The sequence below is a fragment of the Parasteatoda tepidariorum genome, chromosome 3 (assembly GCF_982258835.1).
Source record: "Parasteatoda tepidariorum strain Cologne lab strain chromosome 3, Ptep-v5.0, whole genome shotgun sequence".
NCBI classification, from domain to species: Eukaryota; Metazoa; Arthropoda; class Arachnida; order Araneae; family Theridiidae; genus Parasteatoda; species Parasteatoda tepidariorum.
Window position 1 is genome coordinate 118,893,493 of NC_141757.1, and position 26,105 is coordinate 118,919,597.

General features: G+C 28.7%; 1 protein-coding gene across 2 annotated transcripts in view; it reads left to right on the forward strand.

Moving 5' to 3' along the window:
* Positions 1 to 6,139: 6,139 nt before the first annotated feature.
* The window catches only part of LOC107449775 (uncharacterized), a 112,713-nt gene continuing 92,747 nt past the window's right edge, over positions 6,140 to 26,105 (forward strand). The window contains exon 1 of one of the 2 annotated variants that reach the window (XM_016065424.4): positions 6,140 to 6,314. The gene's annotated coding sequence lies outside the window, so the exon portion shown is untranslated. The remainder of the gene's footprint in view (positions 6,315 to 26,105) is intronic. The other variant, XM_016065433.5, reaches the window with a different exon arrangement.

The following is a 26,105-nucleotide window of genomic DNA, read 5'->3' on the forward strand; positions in this document are numbered from 1 at the left end:
GAGCAAATTCGGTCGAATAGTTCCTGAGAAATCAAATTTTAAATATTTGACTTTTTGAAATTTATTTTCTCAGGAACTAATGGACCGATTTTGCTCAAATCGAATTTTTTTAAAAATTTGTATAGAAATAATAAAAAATAATAAATAGTTACTAAAATTTTTTTGTTGCATGGAATTACTTTTGGATAATCAAATTTTATAATTGTGTGCAAAAATGTTTCAATTCGCTTAAAATTTTTTCGAGATATAGCGAAATACGCAAAAAGTAAAATAAACATTAAGGGATCTAAATTTTGGAGCACTCTCCAGATCAAACTACGGAGACCATATTTACTAGATTGTGGCTAACCCCAATTTTTTTTTTTTTTTTTGGGGGGGGGGAGGGTCAGAAATCCGAATCCGTCTAAAAATAAAAAAAGGTGGGCTTATTTAGGGAAAGTACGATTTTGTGTCTGAACTCGTAACTTAAAATATTGTCTGTAGTCCTAGAGCGTGAAAATCCGATCATTTTATCAAAAAGTTATTCAAAGTGTTCGTTTTTGTTTGTTTGTTTTGTTTTGTTTTGCGCAATCTTCTTCAAAACATAATATCGGAGAAAAGTTCATAAAGTACAATTAAAATATTTTCACATTACTTATCGTCAAGTCGTTTTCAAATGTTTTTTAGTTCTTTTTTGCGCATTATAGATTTTATTTTTTTTAATTTTTTCGACTCAGATTTAACGAGCGAGTTTCATAACGAGATCGGTTATTATTTTCTAAACTGCTATTTTCACGGTTTATTATTTTAATTTCAAAATAAAAACGATGACATATTATTTGAAGAAACTTTTGACTAACATATAATTTATTTACACTTATTTTGGTGCTTTAGTGGCATAATATATGTAATTTTGTCTACTTTCTTATCATTATTTTACACTATAGTATCTGTTTACGTGCACGTGATTTTTATTTAATTTTTCAGTTGCGTTCACACGATTATAAATAATGATACAAATGTAGGAAAAAATTACCATGAATTATTTTTTTTTTTTTTTTTTTTTAAAAAAGACATTTTAAAAAAGAAAAATTTAAAATAAAACTCGGAGTTCAATTGAAAGACAAACCTTAATTTTGTTACTATAACTGCAATAAAATATTCTCTACGCAACTTTTCACAAACACAAACAAAGTATACATCAACAAAGCTCTTTTTATTGGAGCTGAGATTAAAATAACACTCAACATAGAGGCTAAAGATCACCTGGGCTACCCTAATATCAGCCCATCCTACATTTTTATGGTCATTAGTTCTCGATTGTGCGTTGGAGGGCGCCACCCATAGTTCTGAATAGTCAAACATAAACAAGGCTTGAGAAAATAGAAGAAAAGTTTCTCTCCCACACATGATGTAAAAAAAAAAGTTTATTTGCCTTATTTACTAACTCTCATTGAAAAGCCCGACCATTTTGTAATAGATTTTATGACTCGCTGTTGCATACAATCCCGCCAAATTCGAGAGATGAGATTTGCAATGTTGATTATGCTGCAGGCTATGAAAAAATTGGGTGTGTTGGATTTGGTTTTTAAAAGTGGAGCCATATTTTGCACGCCTTTAGGAGTGATCTGAGGTTAAATAGATATGTTGAAAGCATGGTTAAACTTTTAAACAAATGAGGATTTCTTTTTTTATTCGCGATTTACATACTTATCTTTTTGCTAATTAAAACAGTCACACAGATGAGGCATTTATTTGAATGTCACATATGAGTCGCGAAGCACCTATAATTAAAACAAAGGTCATGTAAACGGTCGTTTGTAATTTTAATGTTAATGGTTGAAAGCGGGTGACCTCAAATATACACTTATTAGTCAGTTCAGACGATGCTTTTAAATACGAAATCAGACACAAAAACATAATTTCTTTGAATAAACATACCTCTTTTTTTCGATGGATTTGGATTCCTTACCTTCGGAATATAGGGAATAACCTCAATTTTTGAAATAGGGTCCCAATAGTTTGATTAGGAGAGCAGTTCAATTATGGACCTCATCATGTCAACTCTACTTTTTGTGTATTTCGCTATGTCTGAAGAATTTTCTAAGGGAATCGAAAAGTTTTTGCATATAATTATAAAATTCGTTTACCTAAAGATACTTCCATGCGAAAAAATATATCCTTTAATAATTATTTATTATTTTCTATTACTTTACTCGATAATAATCGAAAAATTTTGAATCGTCAGGTATACACATTTTTTTTATCATTTTTAAATGATGAAAATTTCTATTGCAAAATTCAAAGTTTGAATGAAATCGGTCGAATACTTCCTGAGAAATTGAATTATAAATGTATGACACTATTATATATAACACGGATTTTAAATGTACGACATTGTAATCGGTCGGAAAAAATTATGTTTATCAAGAGAAAGAAGTTTTTGTGTCTGATTTCGCAACTTAAAATATCTTCCGCATAAATTAATTGTATAGTTGAGCTTACCCTTTTAAACCCTTTAGATTGAGTCCTAGTACGTGAAGATCCGATCATTAGATCAAAAGTTGTTTAGGGTGCTATTTTTCTTTTCTTGCACGCTGTATATCAGCACTGTCATTGAATCCAGCCGGCAGCAGTATTGTCTGTCTAACAAAAGAAATCCCCTCTCTTGTTATCTAGCTAGAGCAAAATCTGGGGCACTGGTCTATAGTTTATCTAAAGTAAGAACTCTCCTAGCCATTCGTTTGGACCCGTGGCGGTGACAATGGTAACGATGTATAACTATTTCAAGTAGGGTCTGTCTATTGTATTAGCCATAGACTGAAGAGAAGCTACCCTCCCTGAAATGAGCTATTCTTGCTTCCATAACAGCAGACGGGAGGAGTTCTTACCGTAGACAAACTATACACTTGAGTCAGCGAGAGAAGTGTAACTAAGTCTCCTTTCTTTGAAATGTGTTTTTTCTTGTTTCCGAAGTAGTAGAAAGTCTGATTTAACCCACTGACGGTTCTGCTCCTTAAAAGTCGTATTTTAACCTGCAGTCTTTTTCGCATATCAAAGCCGGTTTTTCCACGTTATTAGATAGGGAAATAATGTATCGGGGAGAAACATTCTATTCCATTTACTAAATCGTAAATGGGTTAAAGGCTGGAGAATAATTTTAGTTCGACAGATATTGTCTGTGGTATCTGCTCCTATTTAATGCAAGTAAAAGAACATTTGCCTGAGGTGAGTGTCAGGTACTTCTTTCGCCGAACCGAATCAAATCATCTCCTAAATGTGTATCCTTCATCCTTGAAATATTTAAAGCTCGGAAGCATAGTCATCGACAGTGCTTTAGACAACTAGAGAGAGAAGTTCTTTCGTTAGTATGTCAGTATACGTGTAGCCATGGCTCGGATTCGAACAATCGGCTCCGCTACTTTCCGAGCCTTTAATTTTTTTTTTTTTTTTAGAAAATGAAGAAGATGATTTTAATTTTCAAAATAACATCAAAACTCAGTTAAACAGATTTCGATTTTATTTTCAAAACTGGCTGACTAAAATAAAATATAAATAAAAAAAACCCATTTCAATTATCTATTAAATGACAGATTTTAAAATATAAACTTAAATAACAAAGTGGAGAACGACGTATGAAGTAAAAATATTTTTACTATTTTATTTATGCTTGATCTGTTACTGTTCAGTTTCTTTTATTAAAACACGAGGTATCTATTTTCTTTATATTTTAAATACATAGACGTTAATAATTTCATAATTGGATTTACAATTGTTCGAACAATTTGGTCTAGGAAGCAAAACACAATATTATTTACAATAAAAATACATAAATCCGAAGTCATCTCTAATCATCACTTTGAGAGAAAAAAAAGGAATGCAAAAGCACATCTGCGTGTTTTAGACTCAAAAGCAATCGGCATTTCAAATCAGCATTCAAATTATCATCGAACTCAAAACAGCTTATTGCTTTATATGAATGGATAATGTTTCACTTTCGAGAAATTAATATGTTTAATAAATATTTTTATCTAAGAATTTTTTTAATTAGTTACAGTTAATAATTCCGATTGATTATAATTCGGGTGAAATTATATTATTAGCAATACATATCATATTTAAATACAAACGATCATATTTTGTAAAGAAAAAAAAAAACCCGCCGAACATTCATCCTTTCTATAGTTTCAAAATAGTAATTGTAATAAGTTTTACTGCGAGGATAATGAAATCGTTTAAGGAATGATAATAATATATCTAACTTTTCTGTGTAAATTAGTTTAAACCATTTTATTTAAAATAAAGTCATCTGAAATTAGAATGTCGAATAGTTCTTGAGAAATGAAAATTTGAAATTGCAATTTTTCTCGCCATTACAACTTTCAGAATTTATTCAATAGATTTTACTCAAACTTAGCAATTTGTCATTAAACATTACATAGTTTAAAATGAAGTGAAAAAATTAGCACTTTTCCTCCGAAAACTTTTTTGTTCATTATTAAATTTAGTAATAAAAAACAATAAACAATCTTAAAAAAACTATATTTTGAATGAAATTATCTTTGGATAAATGAGTCTTGCAATTGTATGCAAAAACTTACAAATAGTATTCTTATTTAGTTTCAGACACATTAAAAAATGAACTAAGTTAAATTGATATTAGAAGTTCCAAACTTTCGACCGCTTTCAATTCTCCATCTCCCCACACTATATTTTGAGAAGGCAAAATATCCAAATAGATGTTTTTTAGACGTTTTTGTGTCTCAATATGTAACTTCGTCTGTAACAGTTCATCAGCGGATTTAATTTTAGGTCCACAAATTGGTCTATTATTACGGGTCTAGTCCTCAAATGAATCCATCTAATCAGAACGTGATAACCAGAAAATCGATTATTATTTATAGATGGAAAGTTTAGTTTGAATATTTTATGATTTACAAATTTATAAAATAAATAAAATATTGGTAGTAAATAAATAAAATATTTATAAAAAAGTGATAATTTCACATATAACAAACATTAAGCAGAGTATGAATCAATTACTTTAAAACATTAAGTTTTTTAAACAAAATAAAAGTCTTTTAAGAGAAGTAACTTTCATTCTGTTAAAATAATTTTACACTATTACAGAAAATTAAGTAGACCATAACAATTTTACACTTGATTGAATGACTTATGAAATTTAAAGAGAAAAAAAAAATTCTGGTTTTTCATTGAAATAGTGTATTAAACAATCAGTAAACTAATATTATTTTCTTTTTTTTCTTTCTTTCTGTGCTTTTTAATTGACTTCAATTAGAAAAAAAGCTTGAATTTTTCACACATGCATGCATATAATATATATATATATGTATGTGTGTGTGTGTGTGTGTACGCGCGCGCGAGCGTATAATTTAACGCATAAAATAATAGCATAGGTTTCGCATTCTTTATGATATCAGTATAATAAAACTGAAAAGTGTTTTCATTTTCATTAGTGTTAAGTGTTCAACAACAATTGTTAACAATTACGTAATATTAACAATAGCATAAATTAAAAAAAATAATACCAGTAAAGTTATTAGTTCCAAAAACTAAACCAGTAAAATCTGATTCAGTTCCTTTGAAAGTATTATTAATTATAAAATACTATCAATTAGTGGTTTCTACCACTTAGTTAGCACTAGTTCTTAAACAATTAGTATTAATAATTAGTGTAATTCTTACCCTAAAACCACTTTCTTAACAGCGCATGTTTTTTTTTAGCTTAACCGATTTCTTGTACTTCAAAAAAAAAGGAAAAAAAAATATTGAATACTGACAAGAAGAAAAAGTTATTGTATATTTCATAGAGCTTTAAAATTTATAAAGTTCTGTTGTGATTATTATAACAATGATGATATTAATGGCGATGTTGATCGAAAATTTTTTATGCCTAAAGTTGCAAATTTAAATAATATTTAAAATAAAAATTGAAAATCTTAAACGTCATAATCTGAAGTAAATAAATTAAATTTTTATAAAGGAGCGAAATATCGAAATATTTTCTTTTTAATTTGTCACTTAACAGAGAAGCGAAACGTTTTTTAAGTTAGAAGAGTATTAGTTTTTGTTTCTAGAGGGCGCTGTTCATCGCATTCTTGGAGGAAAGATCAGAGATTTGATTGAGGTAGAAAAAGATAATGCTCTCCAACTTCATTCTGACTTTCGTCGGAGAGTTTGCATCTTTCTCTCTTTCTAGATGGAGAGGTGGATTTTTCAAGAATAACAAAACGTGTTTGTAAGAAGAGTTTTAGAAATTCAATAGGATTACTGCACATTGGTTTATATTTTGATAAGCAGCATTGTCATATAAGGTAAGATTTAACAATCTTAATATAAATTGCTATAATCCATTACAAGTAATTCCGAAACTGATAGTTTATTAAATCATTGTAACTTTCATTTGTTGAATTAGAAAACAAACATTCATTTTATACTCAATTTTTAATAAAAATAACTAGATTCCTTAATAAAACGAGAAATTCCTCTTATACCTCGAGGAATTATTTATTATTTTTCTTGCTTAACTAATCATATAAAAGTTCTTAAATAAAATCCCTTGATCTCTTAATCGTTATCGTACTTCCATGAAAAATGAGGAATATCACTATAAATTTCAACAGTAAATGTTAAACATTTATAAATTTAAAAGAGTAAATTTAATAAAGCACACTATCATGCAATAAAAGTTACTATAGGATTAAGAAAATTAGCTTGAAAGTGTGAATAAAACAACAGTGCTATGAAAATATAGAAAAAATGCGAAAGTTTACCTATTATTTAGTATCGATGAAATTAACTAAATTTACAATAGTTCGAAAAATTGTATTAAAAGATTATTTCATTCATAGTACATATTATCATAGCGTACCAGGTTTGGAGCGTACTAGCTTAAGGAGCAAACTTACTCAACAGGGATTTTTGGCTCTTCTATTCAGCTCCATTCCTGATTATGGAATTCTTCTTCATACTCAGGAATGTTTTTATGAAAGAAATAAAGACAACAGAGTTTAAATATTCTTGATATTGATTATGTTTAGGTATTGTTCTTGAATATTCATATGCATCAGAAATGAATATATGATTCATAAACAGAAATGCAACAACAAAGAAAGCATGTATATTTTTGAATATTATTACTCCTGTTATTTTTTTGTGTTCGAAAAATGATATTACGTATAAATATTAAGGATTTATGGGGGACCTTAAATTAATATATCCTATAATTTAGGTCAACTTTCTTTATTTGATACGCTTATTATGTTTTAATAGCATTTCTGGTTATTATTCTACACTATAAATACACATTAATTTAGTGCTAAGGATGGAATAAATTAAAATTTTGCTCCAAACAAATTAAAGTTATGTCACCAATTCGAAAAATTTAATTTTGCACTCAAAACAATTAAAATTATTTAATCACTAAATATTGCGTCAAGTCATCGCAAGGCTAGATTTTATTTGTTTTGTAATACATTTAGGATTGTTTTTATGATGGGTGTTATTTTGAATTCTATGCCTCTATCTCTTAGAAATTTTTAATCATACGGTATGAATTTTCAAAGTAATAAATTCATTTTCAAAACTCATTTAATCACTATGTCAAAAAAAATAAAGATTATAAATCACCACTTTTAATTTGATAATTATGATTTTACAATACACTTTCAGAAAAATTTAACCATAACATGTTGCAAATTTGCTGCAACCCTATCATGGTTCTGAATGCATCGAAACCATACCATTCCGAATAACAAATAGTACATCGGAAACATAACACCCAGACAATAAATATGTCCGAATCATACTATACTGAAAATTTTCTTGAATGTGTTAAATGGAAACATTTTGCCGCTCATGTTGAGCTATAGCATCGTGTCATCAAAACTTAAGAAGTGTAATAATACGATTCAGTTTAGTACCGTGTTATGGTTACAGAAAATTTAAACGAAATTAAGGTTCAACATTCCTCAGTATTTCCAGCAGTGCATAAATAATTTAGTATTTCTCTTAATTTCAAGTATGAACGTGTGTATGGAGTATTATTATTTATTCTAGCATTTTTTACACGATAGTAGCATTTTTATTTTTCATTCGAATTCTAATTTTTATTTTTCGTTTTTTACCAATAAAATATTATAGACAGAATTTTTGTTTAGAATATATTAAAATAAAACCTAAAAAAAAATTATAATCCATCACTAAATATTAAAATGCAGTTACATTTTTATTATTTAAAGCATAATTTTTAAAAACGAATATATCAATTTGAACAGAAATTATGGAATTCACAGAGCGATTAAAATCTCCAATTATTTTTTTTCCATTCAAGTTAATTATAAAAAAAAATAAAGGGGGAAATTATGGAAGCTGTTGATATCAGAGATTTTTCCGCCTGTAAGACGTGCCGCCTGGTGCAGATCGCCTCAGCTGCCCCCTTGCTCTGCCCCTGCTTAGACGTTGCAGAAGCTCGCTACTCTAGAATATCAGAGTGACCAATGAAAACACTATTTCATTATATCCTTTTCGACGATTCAAAATGGCCCCAGAAAAAAAGAAACAATTTTATATGAATATTTGAGCATCCATCGCATTAAAAAAATAATGAATAAATATCTAACATCCCAAGCTACAGTCTTTTTAATGACATTTTTAGTATATTTTTCGTCGAAAACTAATGTAATGTCGAAAGGAAGCTGTAGTATTGTTTGTTCATGTGTTTCTGAACTGGTCATAATAGGCATGCGCCTCTAGCCGCGTATGATTGTATTTAGGGGCATGGGTTATTGTGCAATTTTAATTCTGATGTTGTGCTCTGAACCCCCCTAGGAACGAAAACTTAAAACTTTACAGAAACTTTATGTTTAAGTACATAAATAGTTTAAATATTTAAAAAATGCTCTTTTTTAAAGAAAAAATTATCGCTAATTTGGCGAGATTTTTTTCTAGCTAGATAAAAATCGTAGAAATTTAAAGAATAATCTTCCTTTTTGCACAAATGTTATACGTCAAAATTTTGCAGAGTTGGAGCAACTTTTCGAATATTGAAAAAAATAGGAGCACTATCACTTTTTAGTGTTACAAAACTGCAGTTTTTCTTCATAATGGCGTTTTGAGTTTGTTTTCGTAATTAACATTAAAAGAGCTTGTTCAGGATAAACTCACCGCATGAAAAGCTGTCAAACTCACAATTGTCTCACAATCAGCTGATCAATACGAATTTCGCTCCCGGTTCGCTTTGACAACAATGTTGACGTAAAAATGTTCTAAGCGGTAGACGTACTATGGGTCAGACTTCTCTTCGCTAACAGTCGGGATAACCATGGAAGGTTTTCCTCTCCATGTAATACAAATATAGATTAGTTTCATGAAAAGAGTTTTCTTGTTCATGAAGGCAAGTTTGTTCCAATGCTAAATACAGGCGCTCCCTTGTCTTTTGAGTTGGGTTCAAAATTACGTAGCTATGAAGTTGAACATTGATTGTCGTAACACCATTATAAAATAAAATGAAACTCACAATAGTAGCCAAGAGCTCACTAACCACAAAAAGTGTTATTTTATAGACTTTCCGAAAAACAGCTCTAAAATGAAAGCCAATGCTTCTAAGATAAACAACTTCCCCACTGCACCTGATTTATTTGTACTTTTCGTACAAAATTTGTATATTAGAGATTTATTTATTATTACCTGGTTTGTGCTGTGCATAGTAATAGATTGTATGAATGTTTTCAGGAGTATGCTTTGACTACATATGCTAAAATAATTTGCAATTTCGAAAAAACAAAATTTGAAGCATTGAAACGATTAATCTGAAGATACTGAGGGAGAAACACATTCTTTCTAATTATAAAATACTTATTCGCTTCGTAAAAAAGAAAGTTTGAAGCAAGTGTCAATCTCTTGACCACGTCGGTCATTTTCAAGACATCCACATACATAAAGGATGACAAGCGATTTTATTAGAGTTGGTTAAAATTCCAATAAGGAGGCCTAGTATTGTAATGAGATGTTTTAAAATGAAATGTTTTAATGAATTATTATATAAAATAAATATATTCTTGTTGGGTAATATGCAAAATAATTAGCCAAAATGATGAAATTGTTTTCATTTTATTATGCTAGTTTAACGTTAAGGTTCGTATTCATATTTATAAGACATTGTGTAAATCATTCAAATTATTATAATCACAGTACATTTTTATTATCAAAAGAAGAAGAATGAAAGGAAAAGGAAAGATTTTTTATACCTCATCTTTTTCGAAGTTTTAAAAAGAAGAGTATGAAATTATAAATATATTTTTGTAAGAAACAAATTGTTTTTATAACAGAGTAATAAGTTCGATTCTAACGATCGTTTTCTCAAATCTTTCTTATTTGGCTAATTCTCTGTTTCTAACGAGGAGTTGTATTTATTTAGAATTTTTTTCCCCTCAGTTTATTATTTTCAATAATAATACGAATAAATGCTAGCTTAAATAAAATAGTCATTTGTACAACTCATTCTGTGTTTTTAAGGATGAGCATTACTTATTTTTTTTTCTCATTAAAGCTTATCATTTTATAAAAAAAAATACATTAAAGGTGACTTTCAAAAACATTTTACTACAAATTTTGGATTTTGTCATTTAAAATTACGCGTACACTCTTAGAAAAATCAGTTAAACGTTGAACCGTAACATCGCACCTTGAGCCATAATAGGGTGAACATCTGCCACGAACCTAATAAGGGGGGGCTATTTCATTTTAATAAGCGGCGTTGAACAGCCGACCCGAATCTGAGTTTACGATGTTCAACTTCGTAGCCTTGTAATTTCGAACTCAATCCAGAAGACAAAGGAACTGTTAGATCAAGCATTGGAGCAAACTAATGGAATTAACTAGCATTTGTTAAGTGGAGAAGAAAGCCACGAAAACCTCCCAAGGTTAGCATGACGATAAAGGGATCTGCCTACCACTAAGGATGTTTTATGTTAGCACTTTGGTTGGTGCGAGCCAGGATCAGAATTTATAACAACCTGCCATCGCTGGAATTCGAACCTGGGTCCTCTCAATGGAAGGCGAGTGTTTATCCCCTGAGCCACCGGGATTCTAATTAGAGGTTAAAATGAAATACGTTTCTGTTCATGTTGAACCATTATGTCATGTCATCAGATTTAAAATATACGTTAATAGGGTTGAGCTTAGCGGCATATTCAGATAGCAGCAAATTTGAAACACGCATTATTGTTCACATTTCTAACAGTGTTGCACGCTGAATTTGCAATTATTTCAGTTTAAAATATCGTTTAAACTGTAAGATATTTATTTAGGTAGAAAAGAGATTTAGTTGGGAAAGGCCTAACTTCAATTTTTTTTTTATAAAATCTCATTTATTGGTTTTCATTTTTGGGAGTGCTATCGTGAATGTATTCTCGAAAAAAAAGATCCTTAAAATTTTAACAACGGCCATTAAATGCATTATAATGTAAAATATTCGAAGCAGTCTTTAAAATTCATCAGCATAGTCAAGTTGCTGATCCTTTCTACACAGTAGGCAAGAAAAAGATAGAGTTGCTTTTCAGATAACTACCTTTTTCATTATAGTTATCATACTTGTCTCGAAATAAATCATATTTAGTACTCCAAATTAACCAAAAGTAAGTTCTTTTCTATTTTATAATTTTTGAGTATGGATAATTCCTTTTACTTATGAAAGAGGGGGGGGGAGACATGTCAACGAATAACCGAATTTATTTATTCATGTAGCGAAGAATAAATAGGGTCGAAACTATCAAACTATTGTGAAATTGATCACGTGAAAATTAAATCGAATGAAAAGGCATTTGAATGGAAATTAATAATTAAGAAATAAACTTTTCTCTTATTTGTAACTCGAGAGTTAATTATAGGTTACGAAAGAACAATCTTTTTATTTTAAATTAAAGAAATATTATGAGTATTATATCTCACTATAGCTATCATGAGTGCATTCTCAACACCATAAAATTTTTTAACGATGATAACCTTAACAATTAAACACATTAATGAAAATACTCGATGGAGTTAAAGCTATGGATTAAGAGCTATAATCAGAGTTGGGTTTAAAAAAATATTTTTGCTAAACAGGCCATAAGTAGATATAGCTGCTTTTCTGTTAATTACCTTTTGCTTCGAGTTTCCATGTTCCTTTGCTACTAGACAATGCTCTAATGAGAAATTGAACTTGTGAGTTTACTGGCAATTTAAGCAAAAGCAAGTCCTTTTCTTAATAATTTTATGGTTAGATAGTTTTTGTTCGTATCAACTAATTATTCAATTCGTTTATTCATGGAAATAAAGATTCAATCGAAAAATATAGCGGTAGAGAAGTTTTAAAAAAATGTCCCTTTATCTGAGCGAAGAGGGTTAATTTTTGCTACTAGACAAAGCTTTTTTGAGAAATTTGCCTTGAAAGTTTGCTGGTAATTCCGCCAATATAAGTACTTTCTTATAATTTTATGGGTAGATTATTTTTTACTTACTTATGAAAAAAATCGAGTCAATTAATAATTCAACTTATATGTTCATGAAATAAAAACAGAATCGAATGAAAAATAACAAGTTTAAAAAATGGCTAATTTTTATTTTGAGCCACAAGGATTCAGTTTTGGAAAAAAAAATTTAATATCTTACGGTTTTTAATTTTAAAAAAATATTATGAGTTTTATTTTTCACAAGTGTGTTCTAAAACGAAAACGAGCGCGATTCACCATAAATTTTTTTAACGACAACAACCTCAGCCATTAAACGTATTAATTAAAATATTCGACGGAGGTTTTTAAAAGCCATCATCAAGAGTTGGGTTGACGAACCCTTCTCTTGCACAGCAGGGCGAACAGAAGAAGATTGCTGGGTTTAGGAGAAGCTTCTGTTTTTTTGAAGATTCTACTCCTGAATCATCTTCACTTGTAATGATTTACATGTTACATTTCACATTCACGCACGAATGAGCACAACACTTACACAACACTTTTTTTTCAACCTGGTACTTTTTTTCTTCTGTTCCATCGGAAGCAGCTTCAGGGTTTTAGTTTTATCAATCAAAAAAATCTTTCCTTCAGATATTTAATTGTTTTGGCAATTATTAAAAGGATTTAACTCTATGTAGAGCTATTTTTTCCCAGCAATGTTACGTTAAAGTATTTTTTAGATAGAGACTGGTTTATGAAGAGAAATTCATTTAGCTTATTACCTAAAATTAATCTGAATAAGATAATTTTTTTGGGAAGGTTGTGAGATTTCTCGAACTGTTGAGCTCATAAATAACCGCATTTATTAATTTTGTGTTTATAACTACATATAAACTTGATAAGAAATGATAAAATACTTAAACGCATAACGGACAAGAAAGTATTAGCTTCTATTAGTATTGGTTTCTCTTCTTGGCACAACGCAAACCTTTACTGTTACACATATTTATCTAAGCAAAGACCTTCCTTGGTATAGTTTTTTTGTTTAATATTTCAAACATTTTTTGAAGTTTTCAGAAGATGGTTGTACAAATAATAGGTGGAGAAATTGCTTAAAATTAAAACTTAATGAAGATGGGGGAAGTATACTTACCACGGCGTTATAAAGGTTTAAATTAAATAATGAAATTGATATTATAAATTTAACGTGTGTTTATTTGTAGTAAAAAGTATTAAAATTGTATTATTATTAGGTAACTTCAATGATTATTGCTGTTAAAAATGAATGATTTTTTTTTTAAATGAAAGAAATTTCTAATCCCAGAAAGTTAAAGTTTGAAATTTTTAAGTTCACCGAATTTTGATCACTGACATTTTTAAAATTTAATACACTAGTTTATTTTTGAACCTTAATATCAGCTCCGCGAATCAGGATATTATTCAAATTCGCTTCATCATAAGTTTTGAGATGAATATTTTTTTTTCCAAGTTGAACCATAGTATCATGATTCAGATTGAGGCTCAGTTTAATGTAGAACCTTAATATTTACACCTCGAATCATAACATTGTTCAAATTTGCTGCAAAATTAATACGTTTTGAAATGAGTCATATTTCCTTTCAAATTAAATCATAGTATCGTGAGTTGGAATTTGAAAAGGATTCATTTTCACCATAACATGTTTTAACTTGCATTGAATTCCGAACACTTGAACGAAAGAAATTTGATTTTGAAATATGAACTTTAAGTTAAAGAAAATTTGAACGATAATGGTGTTCAACACATTTCAAAATTTCTAATAGTGTTCTTTAGTTTATTAAATGTAGTATGTTCGGTTGCATGTTCAAGTTAAAAACCATTTATGTACTAACGCAAAATACAAAATAGTAGTTGGCATTGTTCAACACTTTGCTATTCAATTCAAGTCTTCAAAACTAATTTCATACGAATCTAATATAGTTATTTGTTTAAATTCAAACTCAGTTTCAACAACTGCTGTTTTATCAATAAATTTTCGATTATAAATACGGAACTAATTTTCCGAGAATTCGTATTTCTTTGTTAGCAATCGTTTAGGCAGTTTTTGGACTGGGAAGGGGGGGGGACGCAATAAAAACATCGATAACAGTCATGTTCATCACAAAATAATCTGAAAACAGGTTCCGTGATTTTTTTTTCTTTCGAACTTTTCCACAAATGTTGAAAGCAAACAAATAATTGTATGATTAAAGTTTTTTCTTCTTCTTCTTTTCTATTTATAATAACAAGAAAGTAATGATGGTCGGTGGAAAGAAGAGTCAATTCGTTTTTCTTTTACTTCTTTTTTTAACAATCAAAACGTCCAAGTAGTTATGCGGTCACATCGTTATTATAGTTCACATTTTATTACAAGAACAGCGGTAAAAAAAAAAGTAATATTTTGAAACGAACAATCAGAAATAAAATGAATAAAATGGAATGACCGAAAGATAAATTATTTGAAGTCAAAATTTGATAGCGTTTTTTTTTTATATATATATACACCGATAATAGTGGTTGCTGATTGAGAAATGTTGCCGGATACTTCCGCGATTGTTAGTTCATTGAGTCTATAGAAATCAGCTTTCAACACTTTACCGTTAACGTGATGCATGTTTTTTTTTAACGTTAAATTTATATGAATTGTTTTAATGAATGGACTTGAAACTTTTAGGATAAAAAGATGTGCAGTAAAATGACAAGTTTTGTTTTAAACCCTTTTTATTTTTTATGAAAATTTTGTTTCAATTTTATTTACTTATTTTTATTTTTTCTAAATTTTGAGCTTCATTTAAAAAAAATTAGTTATGTGTTTCTTTCTTTAAAACGCTTTATTTTATTATGCATGAATTTCTTTCCAAAATAGACTTAATTCTTCTGAAAAAAATGTGCATTCAAATAATACGTTTTGTTTTAATCCCAATTCCATTTCTGTTTTTTTTTTTTTTTTTTTTTTTTGAAAAATGGAGTTGGATTTTTTCTACCCACTTTCCCCCCAGTTAAGCATTCTATTAAAATAATAAGCCTTGTTTTTTTAAAACGTTAACTATTAATATACATGGGTTTATTTTAAAAATGGACTTGATTCCATTTTCTACTATTTTATGAAAATAAAGTTTCGATTTCACCATCCACTTTTATCAACACAATGTGCTCCATTCAGTAGATTAGACAGCTTTTTTTTGCTTTCTAAAATGTCACACGAATTCCTTTCAAATCGCTACTAAATATTTAAAAAACTGAACTTAAAAAATGTCAGTTCAAGTAACATGTTGTTCTAATCCCACTCTTTTTATTTTATAAAAATGGCGTTTCAATTTTATCATCCAACTATTTCTGAAGTGTACGTTTTATTTAAAGGATTATGCTTTTTTTAAAAAAATGCTAACTTAATTATGCATGACTTTCTCTCACAAACTATGCTATGCCTCATTAAAAACTTTCCAGAACAAAAAGAAAAAACGTGTATCCAATTGTTGCGTTTTGGTTTAATTCAAATTTTTTTTTTCATTTTAAGATGTTGAAGTTTTAATTTCAAACTTTCTCTTAATTATGCTTTTTACTGGAAAGATTAGCGGAAAATCGAAAAAGTGGAAAATAGGAGATTAGCGGAAATACGGAAAGGAAATTGCTTTTCGAAATTCAAAAAGCGATTTCCAATGCATAAAATACATTAAAGGCATAAATAAATTAAACTCAATACAAAAAAATTTCGAATATATTTTTGATTGAGAAAATGTAAATAAATACATACAGATATGGTAGTATGCATAACCTTGCAGTTTAGTGTGAAAAAATTGGTATTTTTTTTTTATATTGGAGCCCTTTAAATATTAGGTAAGCATGTCTTTAATTTTAGAATGTTTTTCTAAATGTAATTGTTTTTTTTTCAAAATTAAATTATTTTTAAATTCTGCAAGGGTTTTTTTAGGATAAAAGTAGTTTAGTTGCTCTTACTCCTTTCAGCTAAGAAATTAATTCAAGTAAAATAATTAATAATAATTCAGCTTCAAATAAAAAAAATTAAAAAAATAAAATCATGCATTTTTTGTGCTTACGTAGCATTTGAATTTGAATTATTTTCATTACTAATTTCATAGAGATGACTAATTTGATGATTATTCATGATTAATTTCTCGTAATATATTAAATGCAAATATTGCATTAAATTATTGTTATTCATGTACTACGTACCAAATATCTATTAGGCTTAATCCAAATTATTATAATTTATCGCAAATTGTAAAAGAACGACACTGAAAAGTGATGAAATACGGAGTTTGTCGAACCGTGACTTCCACGCTTATGTCACATGAAATTGTAACAAAGGTATGAGTTAAATTTTTAAACGGCTCATTTCCAAAGAGAAACTTCTTGTCGCTTCCTGATTACTTACTTTGAAATGTAAAACACTGATTATTCTTTAATAGTTATGTAATTATCTGTTGTTATAATGTTACCCTGATAAAAAAAGTATAGTCAAAACTTCCAGAATATGGTTAAATTTACCATATTTTTTGTTTGTTGTTTCTGGCTCTTATTGGGAACACCAGAAAGCTCATTTATACCGAAAAGTTTTGGTAGGGATTTTGGTAAAATCAACGGTAAAATATTGTTTGATAATATCTAATAAAATTTGGTAATTTAATCATGATACCGTAGAGCATGCCATGAAAATTATTTCTTTCTTTTAAATTTACTTTTTAGGTTTCTATTTCGTACTAAATGTGTGGTAATGAGAACTATAACATTAAAAAGGTAGTTTTGGTAGTCCAACGACCTGTGCGCAAAGTCGAGTACTTTAAGGTAGAACAGTTTAACGAGAGCTGGCACTGCGCACACTCGGTCCCTAAGCAGGCTGATCAAAGAGGTCACCCACCCGCTTACTGACTGCAGCCAGTGAGGCTCGACTTTGGTGATCTGCTGGGAACTATGTCTTTATGATCGGGACTAAGTTTGAAAACCAGAACTGAAACGTAAGCCGTTATCATATGAACGAGAATAAATATGAAATGGATAGTTTAAATACCGTATATTTTGGTTTTTATTACCAAAATTATTTTGTTCATTATTTTTTAACCAGAAATGTCCTCATCATACAGTACGGTATGATGAGGACATTCTTCGGACATTTCACCAACAGAATAACGAAATCGAAATTCCAACTTCTTTGCGACTTGACAGAAATTTTATTTTTCTTCGGATCTCGGCGCTCGATGAAAATAAATGTGTCAAGTATTTCCTGACTTCTTCAATCAGAATTTATTGCCATTTTAATACTAAGAAAGATTATGGTCAATAAAATTTTGTCGATTTTCCCAATTCCCAGAGTGCTTAAATCTGTTTTTGATGACAAATAAAAGTCTCAACCATTTTCTGAGCCATGGGCATCGTTAGCGGGGGGATTGTCATGCGAATTTAAATTAGAGAACTGTGATCAGAGGGACTGTGAGTTTCATTTTCGTTCCCCTCAAACATTGAACACCGGCGAAGCACATGTTCTGACCTCTACAAGCGGAATTAATCAACATATCAGTCAATAAAATACGTCAATCAAAATTTCGACCCTTGTTTGATAACTAACAAATTTTAACTGAAGCTCTGTACTGAATTAAAATATATGTTGCAATCGCTTCCTCACCTTTACAATCTTTCCTGAGCTCTCAACACATTTTATTACCGTAAGATAGCAAAAACCAATTTAACTAGTTGGAATTTCACAAACTAAATTGGATTTCTGTGTTAGCTAGCAATGCATCTTACTATTGTTTCCCATTTTTTGCAAGCAAAATTCACTATTTTATCACTGCATAGAAATTTACCGTCATTCGAAATTTTGATAACTTCCCTACTAGCTAGAGTGTTCAAGTTTCAACAGGAATTTCCTTAGTGCCAGTAAAAAATTTCAGTTATTTCGTAAATAGTGCCAAAAATGTATTGCTAATCGAAGATTTGGAGGCAATTTAGACATTGGGTTCGGTAGTGAGGATTAAACTCATCTCTAGTTCCAATGTAAATGTTTAATTATTCTTAATAATAAGTTATTCATATCAGAAGTTGTGATGTATACTGCGAAAAGAAGTAAATCAGCATCACAAAGCTTCATCAAGCTCTAATCAGAAAAAAAAAATTCTAATCAGCATTTCCATCAGCGATTTCTTCTGCATTAATTCTTGAAGCCATTAACATCTCGGAAGAATCAGCGTGCTACCACATGCACGGTTCGATGCCTGCCTGAGCGCTTCACTCATTAGCTGTGGGTCCTTGAGCAAACTTTGATTTAAAGTCCCGAGTTAGCAGGTTTAAAGGTTTTTTTTTTTTGCATAAGAAAAGAAATGGATCAGTCATGCGTAAGTAAGGATTACGTCACCCTTTGACTCGCAAATAGAATAGTTGCGTGGATATTCGGAAGTTGAGGTTTTCACGCGGCTACTTGAGATGTATATATTTTTTTAATCTTATTTGGCTAGATTAAAAGTTATTTGCAATGGACGTTCCCTCTTTCAATCACCTGGTTGATGGAAGTAAAAGTGGCTTTCGAAGGAACCCGGAAGTTTGTTTTTTCGCCAGAATGGATAGTGCTATGTAAGGCGCTGCGATGTTTTCAGAAGTTAAAATGTTTTGTTAGGCTTTCAATGGAAAGCTAATTTTAAAAAGACTAAAGCAGCGGGTTACTAGTTTTTTTTCGGTAATGGAACCCCATATAATCGATTTTCCTTTAGCGGAACTCCTACGATGTCACTTAAGTTCATTAACTGTTGTGAACATTTTAACCGAAAAAAAAGTCATTAGTAAAAAGTAAAAGTAAAAATATATAATGGAAAGAATTTTTTAAATTGCTTTATCAATACTCGTCTTAAACTATCGCACAGTTGAATTCACAGGTATGGAGTGTTGTGTAAATTGAAAAGCAAAAAATAAGCTGAATTATGGTTTCAGTCGAATTGTTACAAGCAATGAAAATAGTTGCATGAAGAACATATTTTTTTAGTGTAGATTTTGCTTTTATTATTATTTCCATCTGAAAAGTTTAATAAGAAATATATAGGAATGCTATTTTTCAATGCATCATAATTTATTCAATGTATTGTTGTTACGAAAAAAAAAATGTTTTAATTTTGTTAGTATTTTTACTGGTATTTCACTTAAATAATGTAATAATAATCACCAAAAAATGATTAACTATTAGATTCTTAATTGGATATAAATGTAATTAAAAGTTTCAAATACCATCAGCTAAATAATGTTAGCCTCTCGCAGCCCCTGTCACCCTTCCGCGGAACCCAAGTGCTCCGCGGAACACCTTTTGGGAACCGCTGATTTAAAGAATCACTACGATCCCATTACAAGTTCATATTTGATAAGGCTTCATTGAAAATACAATGTTATTTAAAATTTAATTTAAAAGTGAACAAAAACAACCCAATTAAACGATCCCGGCATTTTAAGAAGAGCCGATACGTACCGATAAGTAAACCTATATATACCTACATATATAAACACAAAAATGTAAAATTCGAATGCAATGAATCAATGACAGTCAAAAATATCGAACGAGAAATGCATGTTACAATTGAAGGGCTTAGTGAGATAATTAAAGGTCTGAGTGGATTCAAGAAAATCAACTTTAGAGTGTGTGAAAACGAAATAACCTTAACACATTTTTCAACACTAGAATTAGCCTTATTTAAAGATTTAACTGATAAAATAACGTATTATACTCAAAGCTGATCATTAATTTCAATTTGGAGTTTTGAGTGTTTCTCATAAATCGTACTCGCTTAAAAATAATGAATTTGTAGCTTAAAATATGTTAAATATTATAATTTGATATGAAGAAATTCATACACTAGTGAATTAATTTGAATTTTCTCAACTGCATATTTAATCGGGAAATACAATGTCCCCTGCAAATATTTGTTGCCACACTTTAACCTTATAACTGTCTATCTCGAAATGAATTCAGAATAGTTCTTAGTACGTTTGAACAGAAAACTATATTTTTTTTAATCTAAAGAAACTCTTTCTTAAGTCAAAGGAAAAAATAAAGGAATAGTTGTTGCAAAAAAAAAGAAAAAAAAATACAATTGCACAGAAAAAAATTATGGTCAAGATTACCAGAATGTGGCAAAATTTACCGTGTTTCTATCTCTATAAAAACACCAAAAAACTCGGTAATTTTTACCGAAACGCGCTGGTAATTATTTTGTTAAAACTAACAAAAAAAAAACCTGGTTTTATTACACGTGATGAAATTTAATAAATGTTATCATCCCTAGTGTATGGCATGAAAACCATTTATTCAGTTAAATTTACTTTTCAGTTTTGTATTTTTTTTAAATGTGTGTTACTAAGAACTATAATTTTAAAAGCCAGAAATTCCCGTAAACTGTTACTATATGATCGGAAAAATAACCGAACGAATTTATTAAATACCGTATATTATGCCATTTCTTTTCTTTTTTCTTTAATTTTTTTACCTGAGATGTCATTACCATACAGTACAGTAATTGCGTGATAATTTTTTCCTATATGTTTTGGTAATCAATATAATTTATCCTTACTCTTTCTTGAAGGATATTAATTTGAATTTTAAATTGAGACTTGCATACGATATATTTCAAACATTGAATCTATCTCATATTTAAAAAAAAAATCGAAGCATAATCTTTTTGTAGTATTTTAGTAAAAAGTAGATTAATCTTCCTGTGCCTGATGACCTATTGAATTTGCTTGTTAATATCTTCATTGAACTGGAATCGAAAGCATTCACCCAAAATAGAGATTAATGCATTAAAATCAAAAAAGTTGACCAATATTATTAAGCATACATTAGTGAATGGAAATAAAGTCGAGGAGAAAATCGCAATAAAAAACCAAACTACTTTATACGAACTACTACTCATGACGAAACTACTTAATACGAAATACCAAAATTATAACTTTAAACACATTTAAATGAGAAAGATATGGCATATTTTGGAAGTTGTAGGCGCACAAACGAACAAAATATGTATAACCAAATCTTAAATCACATTTTCTAAAAACAACTTTTTTTCATATTTACAGACAAGAAAGCGTTTTTTAAACTCGCCTCTGATTTATAGGAAACTTTAATAACCTATACTGAATTTACTGTAATTGCTGTAATTTTATTGTACTTTGGATTTTTTCTCTCCATTCGTAACGTTTTAATAAAATGAGAAATGTGATTTTGAAATAAGTATTTCGATGAAAATATGATTTTTATAATTTAGTAGAGAACTGCAAAAAGTAAATTAAAAAAACAGTAGCGAAAAATGGAAGCAACAGCAATAATATATATGAAATTGAAGTTTAATCCAAATTAGCTTAAAATTGAATATTATTTTGCATCCGTAAGCTTTAAAAAATTTCAAAAGTTAATTTTATTCACACGGGCATAAATGTAAAAAGCTTTGTATCTGTTTGAATTGCTTTGTATGTTATTTGAATAAGTTTCAACTTATTATCGAAATATGTTTAAAATAAATTGTTGTTGTCGTTAAATTTAACGATGGTGAGAATTTTTAATGAATTAGTTTTCTCTTATTTTAAAGCATAAAACTATCGCACAAATTACTTTTACAATATTTATGCTATTCAAAATCTATCTTAATAGGACTGATTGTCGTAAAAAATTATTTTAAAAATTAAGAAAACAACACAATTTTTTGAGTGCACGATTATATAAATGTCACATTTTTCTAATTTTTTTAATTAAAGTATTTTAGAACACTTCTAATGTTAATTTGTTGCGGTTACAATTTGTTAATAGTTCAATAATTTGAAGAATATTTTAACATAGTAATTACAGACAATGACAATCATTTGTTGGATGTTTAAAAACTGAAAGTTAATTTTAACATATTTCTTTGAGAAGGACAATAATTTGTTACATGTTAAAGATTAGAAGTTAATTTTAGCATATTTCTTATCTACAAAAAAAATAAATATTTGTTAAAAATTGAAAGTGAAAGATATTTTTTATATATAGGGTAAAACCACGATAATTTTTCCGACTAAAATCTCCACAACTTTAAAAAATAAACATTATGTTAAATGCAGTCAACAGAATAAACTTTTTGCTGCAGTCAAAAACAATTTACATAAATTTAACAGCATCAAAACGGTTACTATAAACTCAAAACACTTATAAACTGTCTTTAAATTGTTTTCACTTTCGTGTGGACTCAAAAAAATAATTTTTTAAACTACGAAAAAAAATGTATTTCAGCTTACAAATTTAGTGATGCATGGCTAAACAACTACAAAAAAACAAGATATAGAGAAAGTCGGACGAATTTTGAGAATTTGTAAAAAGTAAATCGCATTTAAAATTTTACTTTAATCGCAATAATGGAAGTGGTGTGCATTGGGTTACTGAATATTTATGAACTTATAAGTCGTTCTTGTTATTCAGCTGACTCAATTATGACCGAAAACGATATTTCATGATCCGTAATATTTTTCCTGCTCGAAGTTATTTTTACCAAATCAAAAATGGCAACACACCAAAAAGCGTATACGGTGGCAGTTAAACGATGATATCGAGCTATTTTTTAAAAAATTGAATTTCGCCTCAATCTTGTCCGTGAGGCATTCAAACCTCTATAATTAAAATATTAAGGATAAAAACATTCGAAACGTTATATTCAATGTAGCATAAAAAACGATTCCTTTACCATATTCTAGGTTAAGCGAAAGTTATTTCGGAGGCGTTTGTGTTTTTCACCGACATCTACTTATCGCTGATTATTAATCAGTAAAGTAGGTTTTATATAGAAAAAAAATCATTTGCTCAGATTCCATCAGTTCATAACTGATTTTTAATCCAGAGAAATTTGGTCCTTTTAAACATAAATTTTCGCTCTAATAATTGGATGATTAAGTAATATTTCATCATTCCTAGTTTATAAGGAAGTTAAACATATCGTTTTCACTTAAGCCGTGTTCTAAATTGTTTTATAAAATCGTTTGGTTTTTAATTTATCCTTTTTTGTGCTTTAAACTGTCAAATTTAGTTGCTCCTTAATGTTTTTCGTTACGCTTCAATTAATTTTTGAAAAGTAGATGTTCATTCGTAAAATTGTTTAAAATGTAAGTTATGATATTTTTTTTCGCACCATTTGCTGACAGTTAGAAAAGTATTTAGAACGTTTCCATTTAATTCGTAACTTTTAAGACAGGTGTCATCAAATTACGAAATAGGATTTTATCAAAACTGTTCTTGTTAAGGAAACCGAAGAAGTAAGAACTAATTTATAAGTATTTAATAGCTTTTCATTTATTTTTACTTTTACAATATTTTTATACATTTCTATTTTTCAAATAACTAATGCATAAAATATGCTGAACAATAAATACGGATCTAAATCTCTCAGATACAATCCTTATAAAAGAATTTTTTATTGTTAATATTATGTATTTTTAACTTATTTTAAATGTGTTATTAAAAGAAAACCATTGTTGTATTAAATTTTAACTATTTCATCTTAATTAGCGCATATTCATATTTAAAAGAAATTAATAAAACTGGTAGAATTTGCAAGAAATAAATTTGAAACTGAATATGTCAAGGATAATTTTCATAAAAACAATCATTTTAAGCTTAAGAAATGCATAAAAAATTAAAATGGCTTACATTGATTGTAATTCTATTAGGAGAACAAGAAAAATATTTTAAAAATATATTTAAAAAAAATATTAATGTAAAAAAATATTTTTATTATTTATATTAAAAAGTAGTCGAGCTCAAGCTCGGTCGTGTTATAGAACCTCGATCATGACTTATTTAATGTAACTTTTTCAAATCTTTATAATTATTTATTCAAAAAATAAAACTAGAATATTTTATGAACCAGTTAAAAAGGCATATGGAGTAAAGCCATAAAAGTATATGGACAAGAAATGTTGCTACTCTTAGCACATATTTTTAATCCATTCTTGGTTTTTCATTTTTAACTGGGGAAAAAAGATTTCTTTTTTACTTTATTACAGTAAATAAAACTGATTCTTCTTCTCATAAATATAATTGGTATCTATAAGACAATAGCTTGATAGTGTTGAAAATGCGAAGTATATGGACAAGAAATGTTGCGACTCTTAACACATAATATTAATCCATTCTCTATTTTTCATTTTTAACCAGGGCAAAAAAAAAACTAAATTCATTATAGTAAATAAAACAGTTAGTTTTTTTCCTCATGAATGTAATTGATATCTATAAAATAATAGCTTAATAATGTTGAAACTGCGAAGTATATGGACAAAAAATGTTGCGATTCGTAACACATATTTATTCATCCATTCCTGGTTTTTAGTTTTAACTGGGACAAAAATTTTATTTCAGTCCATTATAAATAAAACTGATTTTTCTTCACATAAATGTTGTTGGTCGCTATAAAATGTCCTGCTTTTAAAAAATGGATGTCAAGTTAACACCATAAATGTTAACAAACAAAAATTATAATTTTTCTTGTCAATTCGATGCAACCATTTTTTCTTTCCCTCCAGAGAAGCTGGTAAGAAATAGAATACCTACTAATAACTATATATCATCATTTTGACATTCTTTTCGACTAAGATTGATGAATGATTTGGCTGACAACAATACATCTTCAAAGGTCTTGATGTAATTCGAATGTTAATTATGAAAGGAACAAAACGTTGCTTTTAACTTCAACCATCAGACCCTCAAACTGATACATTTATGCTGAAGTACATGTCAGAGAGGCGGTTCTTATTTAGTTGTAATGTCCGAGGGTTCAATGTACACTTTATGGGACACTTTTGCTTTCTTTCTTCCTTTTTAACTTTTAAATTTAACAAAAGAAACTGTTAAGTGCAGAACGTTAAAAAAATAATTATGCAATGGTTTAATGCTTCTGTGGTTTCTTAGAAATCATTTAATCATATTTAAAACGGTTACATTACTTCGTTTTAACCTAACAATTCACTTTTTTTTTGAAGAAAGAAAAAATACACTTCTTAATTTATTCTTTAAAATTTTATTTGGAGCATCAGCATAGAAAGAGTTTTTTTTAAAACATTTAAATCAACTTTCTACTTCATTGCCTTTTTTCATTTTACCATTTCTTATCCTAAAGAAATAAAACTTCAACTTTTAATTTAATCAATTTCAACTTTTTTTTAAAAAGAAATTAATAAATAAAACACAGCAACAAAAAAGCAACAAAAAGTTAGCAAACTGATAAACCCCAAGATAATGTAAAAATAAAAGCTCAATAATCGCTTACCTTCTGCTTTTGTCTCTGAACAACTTTTAAATGCCAATTAGTTCATCAAAAATTATATTATAAACTAATTAATGCTTTTTTATAGATAATAAAAGAAGTAATAACTAATGCCTCAATTCGTTTATTCTAAGTTTAAATGAGTAAAACAAATTCTTTGGTAAACTAATAAATGACTTCTCTTGAGGTTGCAAAATAATTTTTTACCATAACAAATGAAGTAGCTTACATTTCACTCAGGCCATAACAAGTTACATAGTTGCCCCTCGCGATAACAACTTAAGTTACGTTAGCACTAATCAATTCATTAAAATGTGAGTTCAACTACTTAATGCTTTTTCTAGCTATAACCAAAGAAGTAACTAGTGACATATCACAACATTTA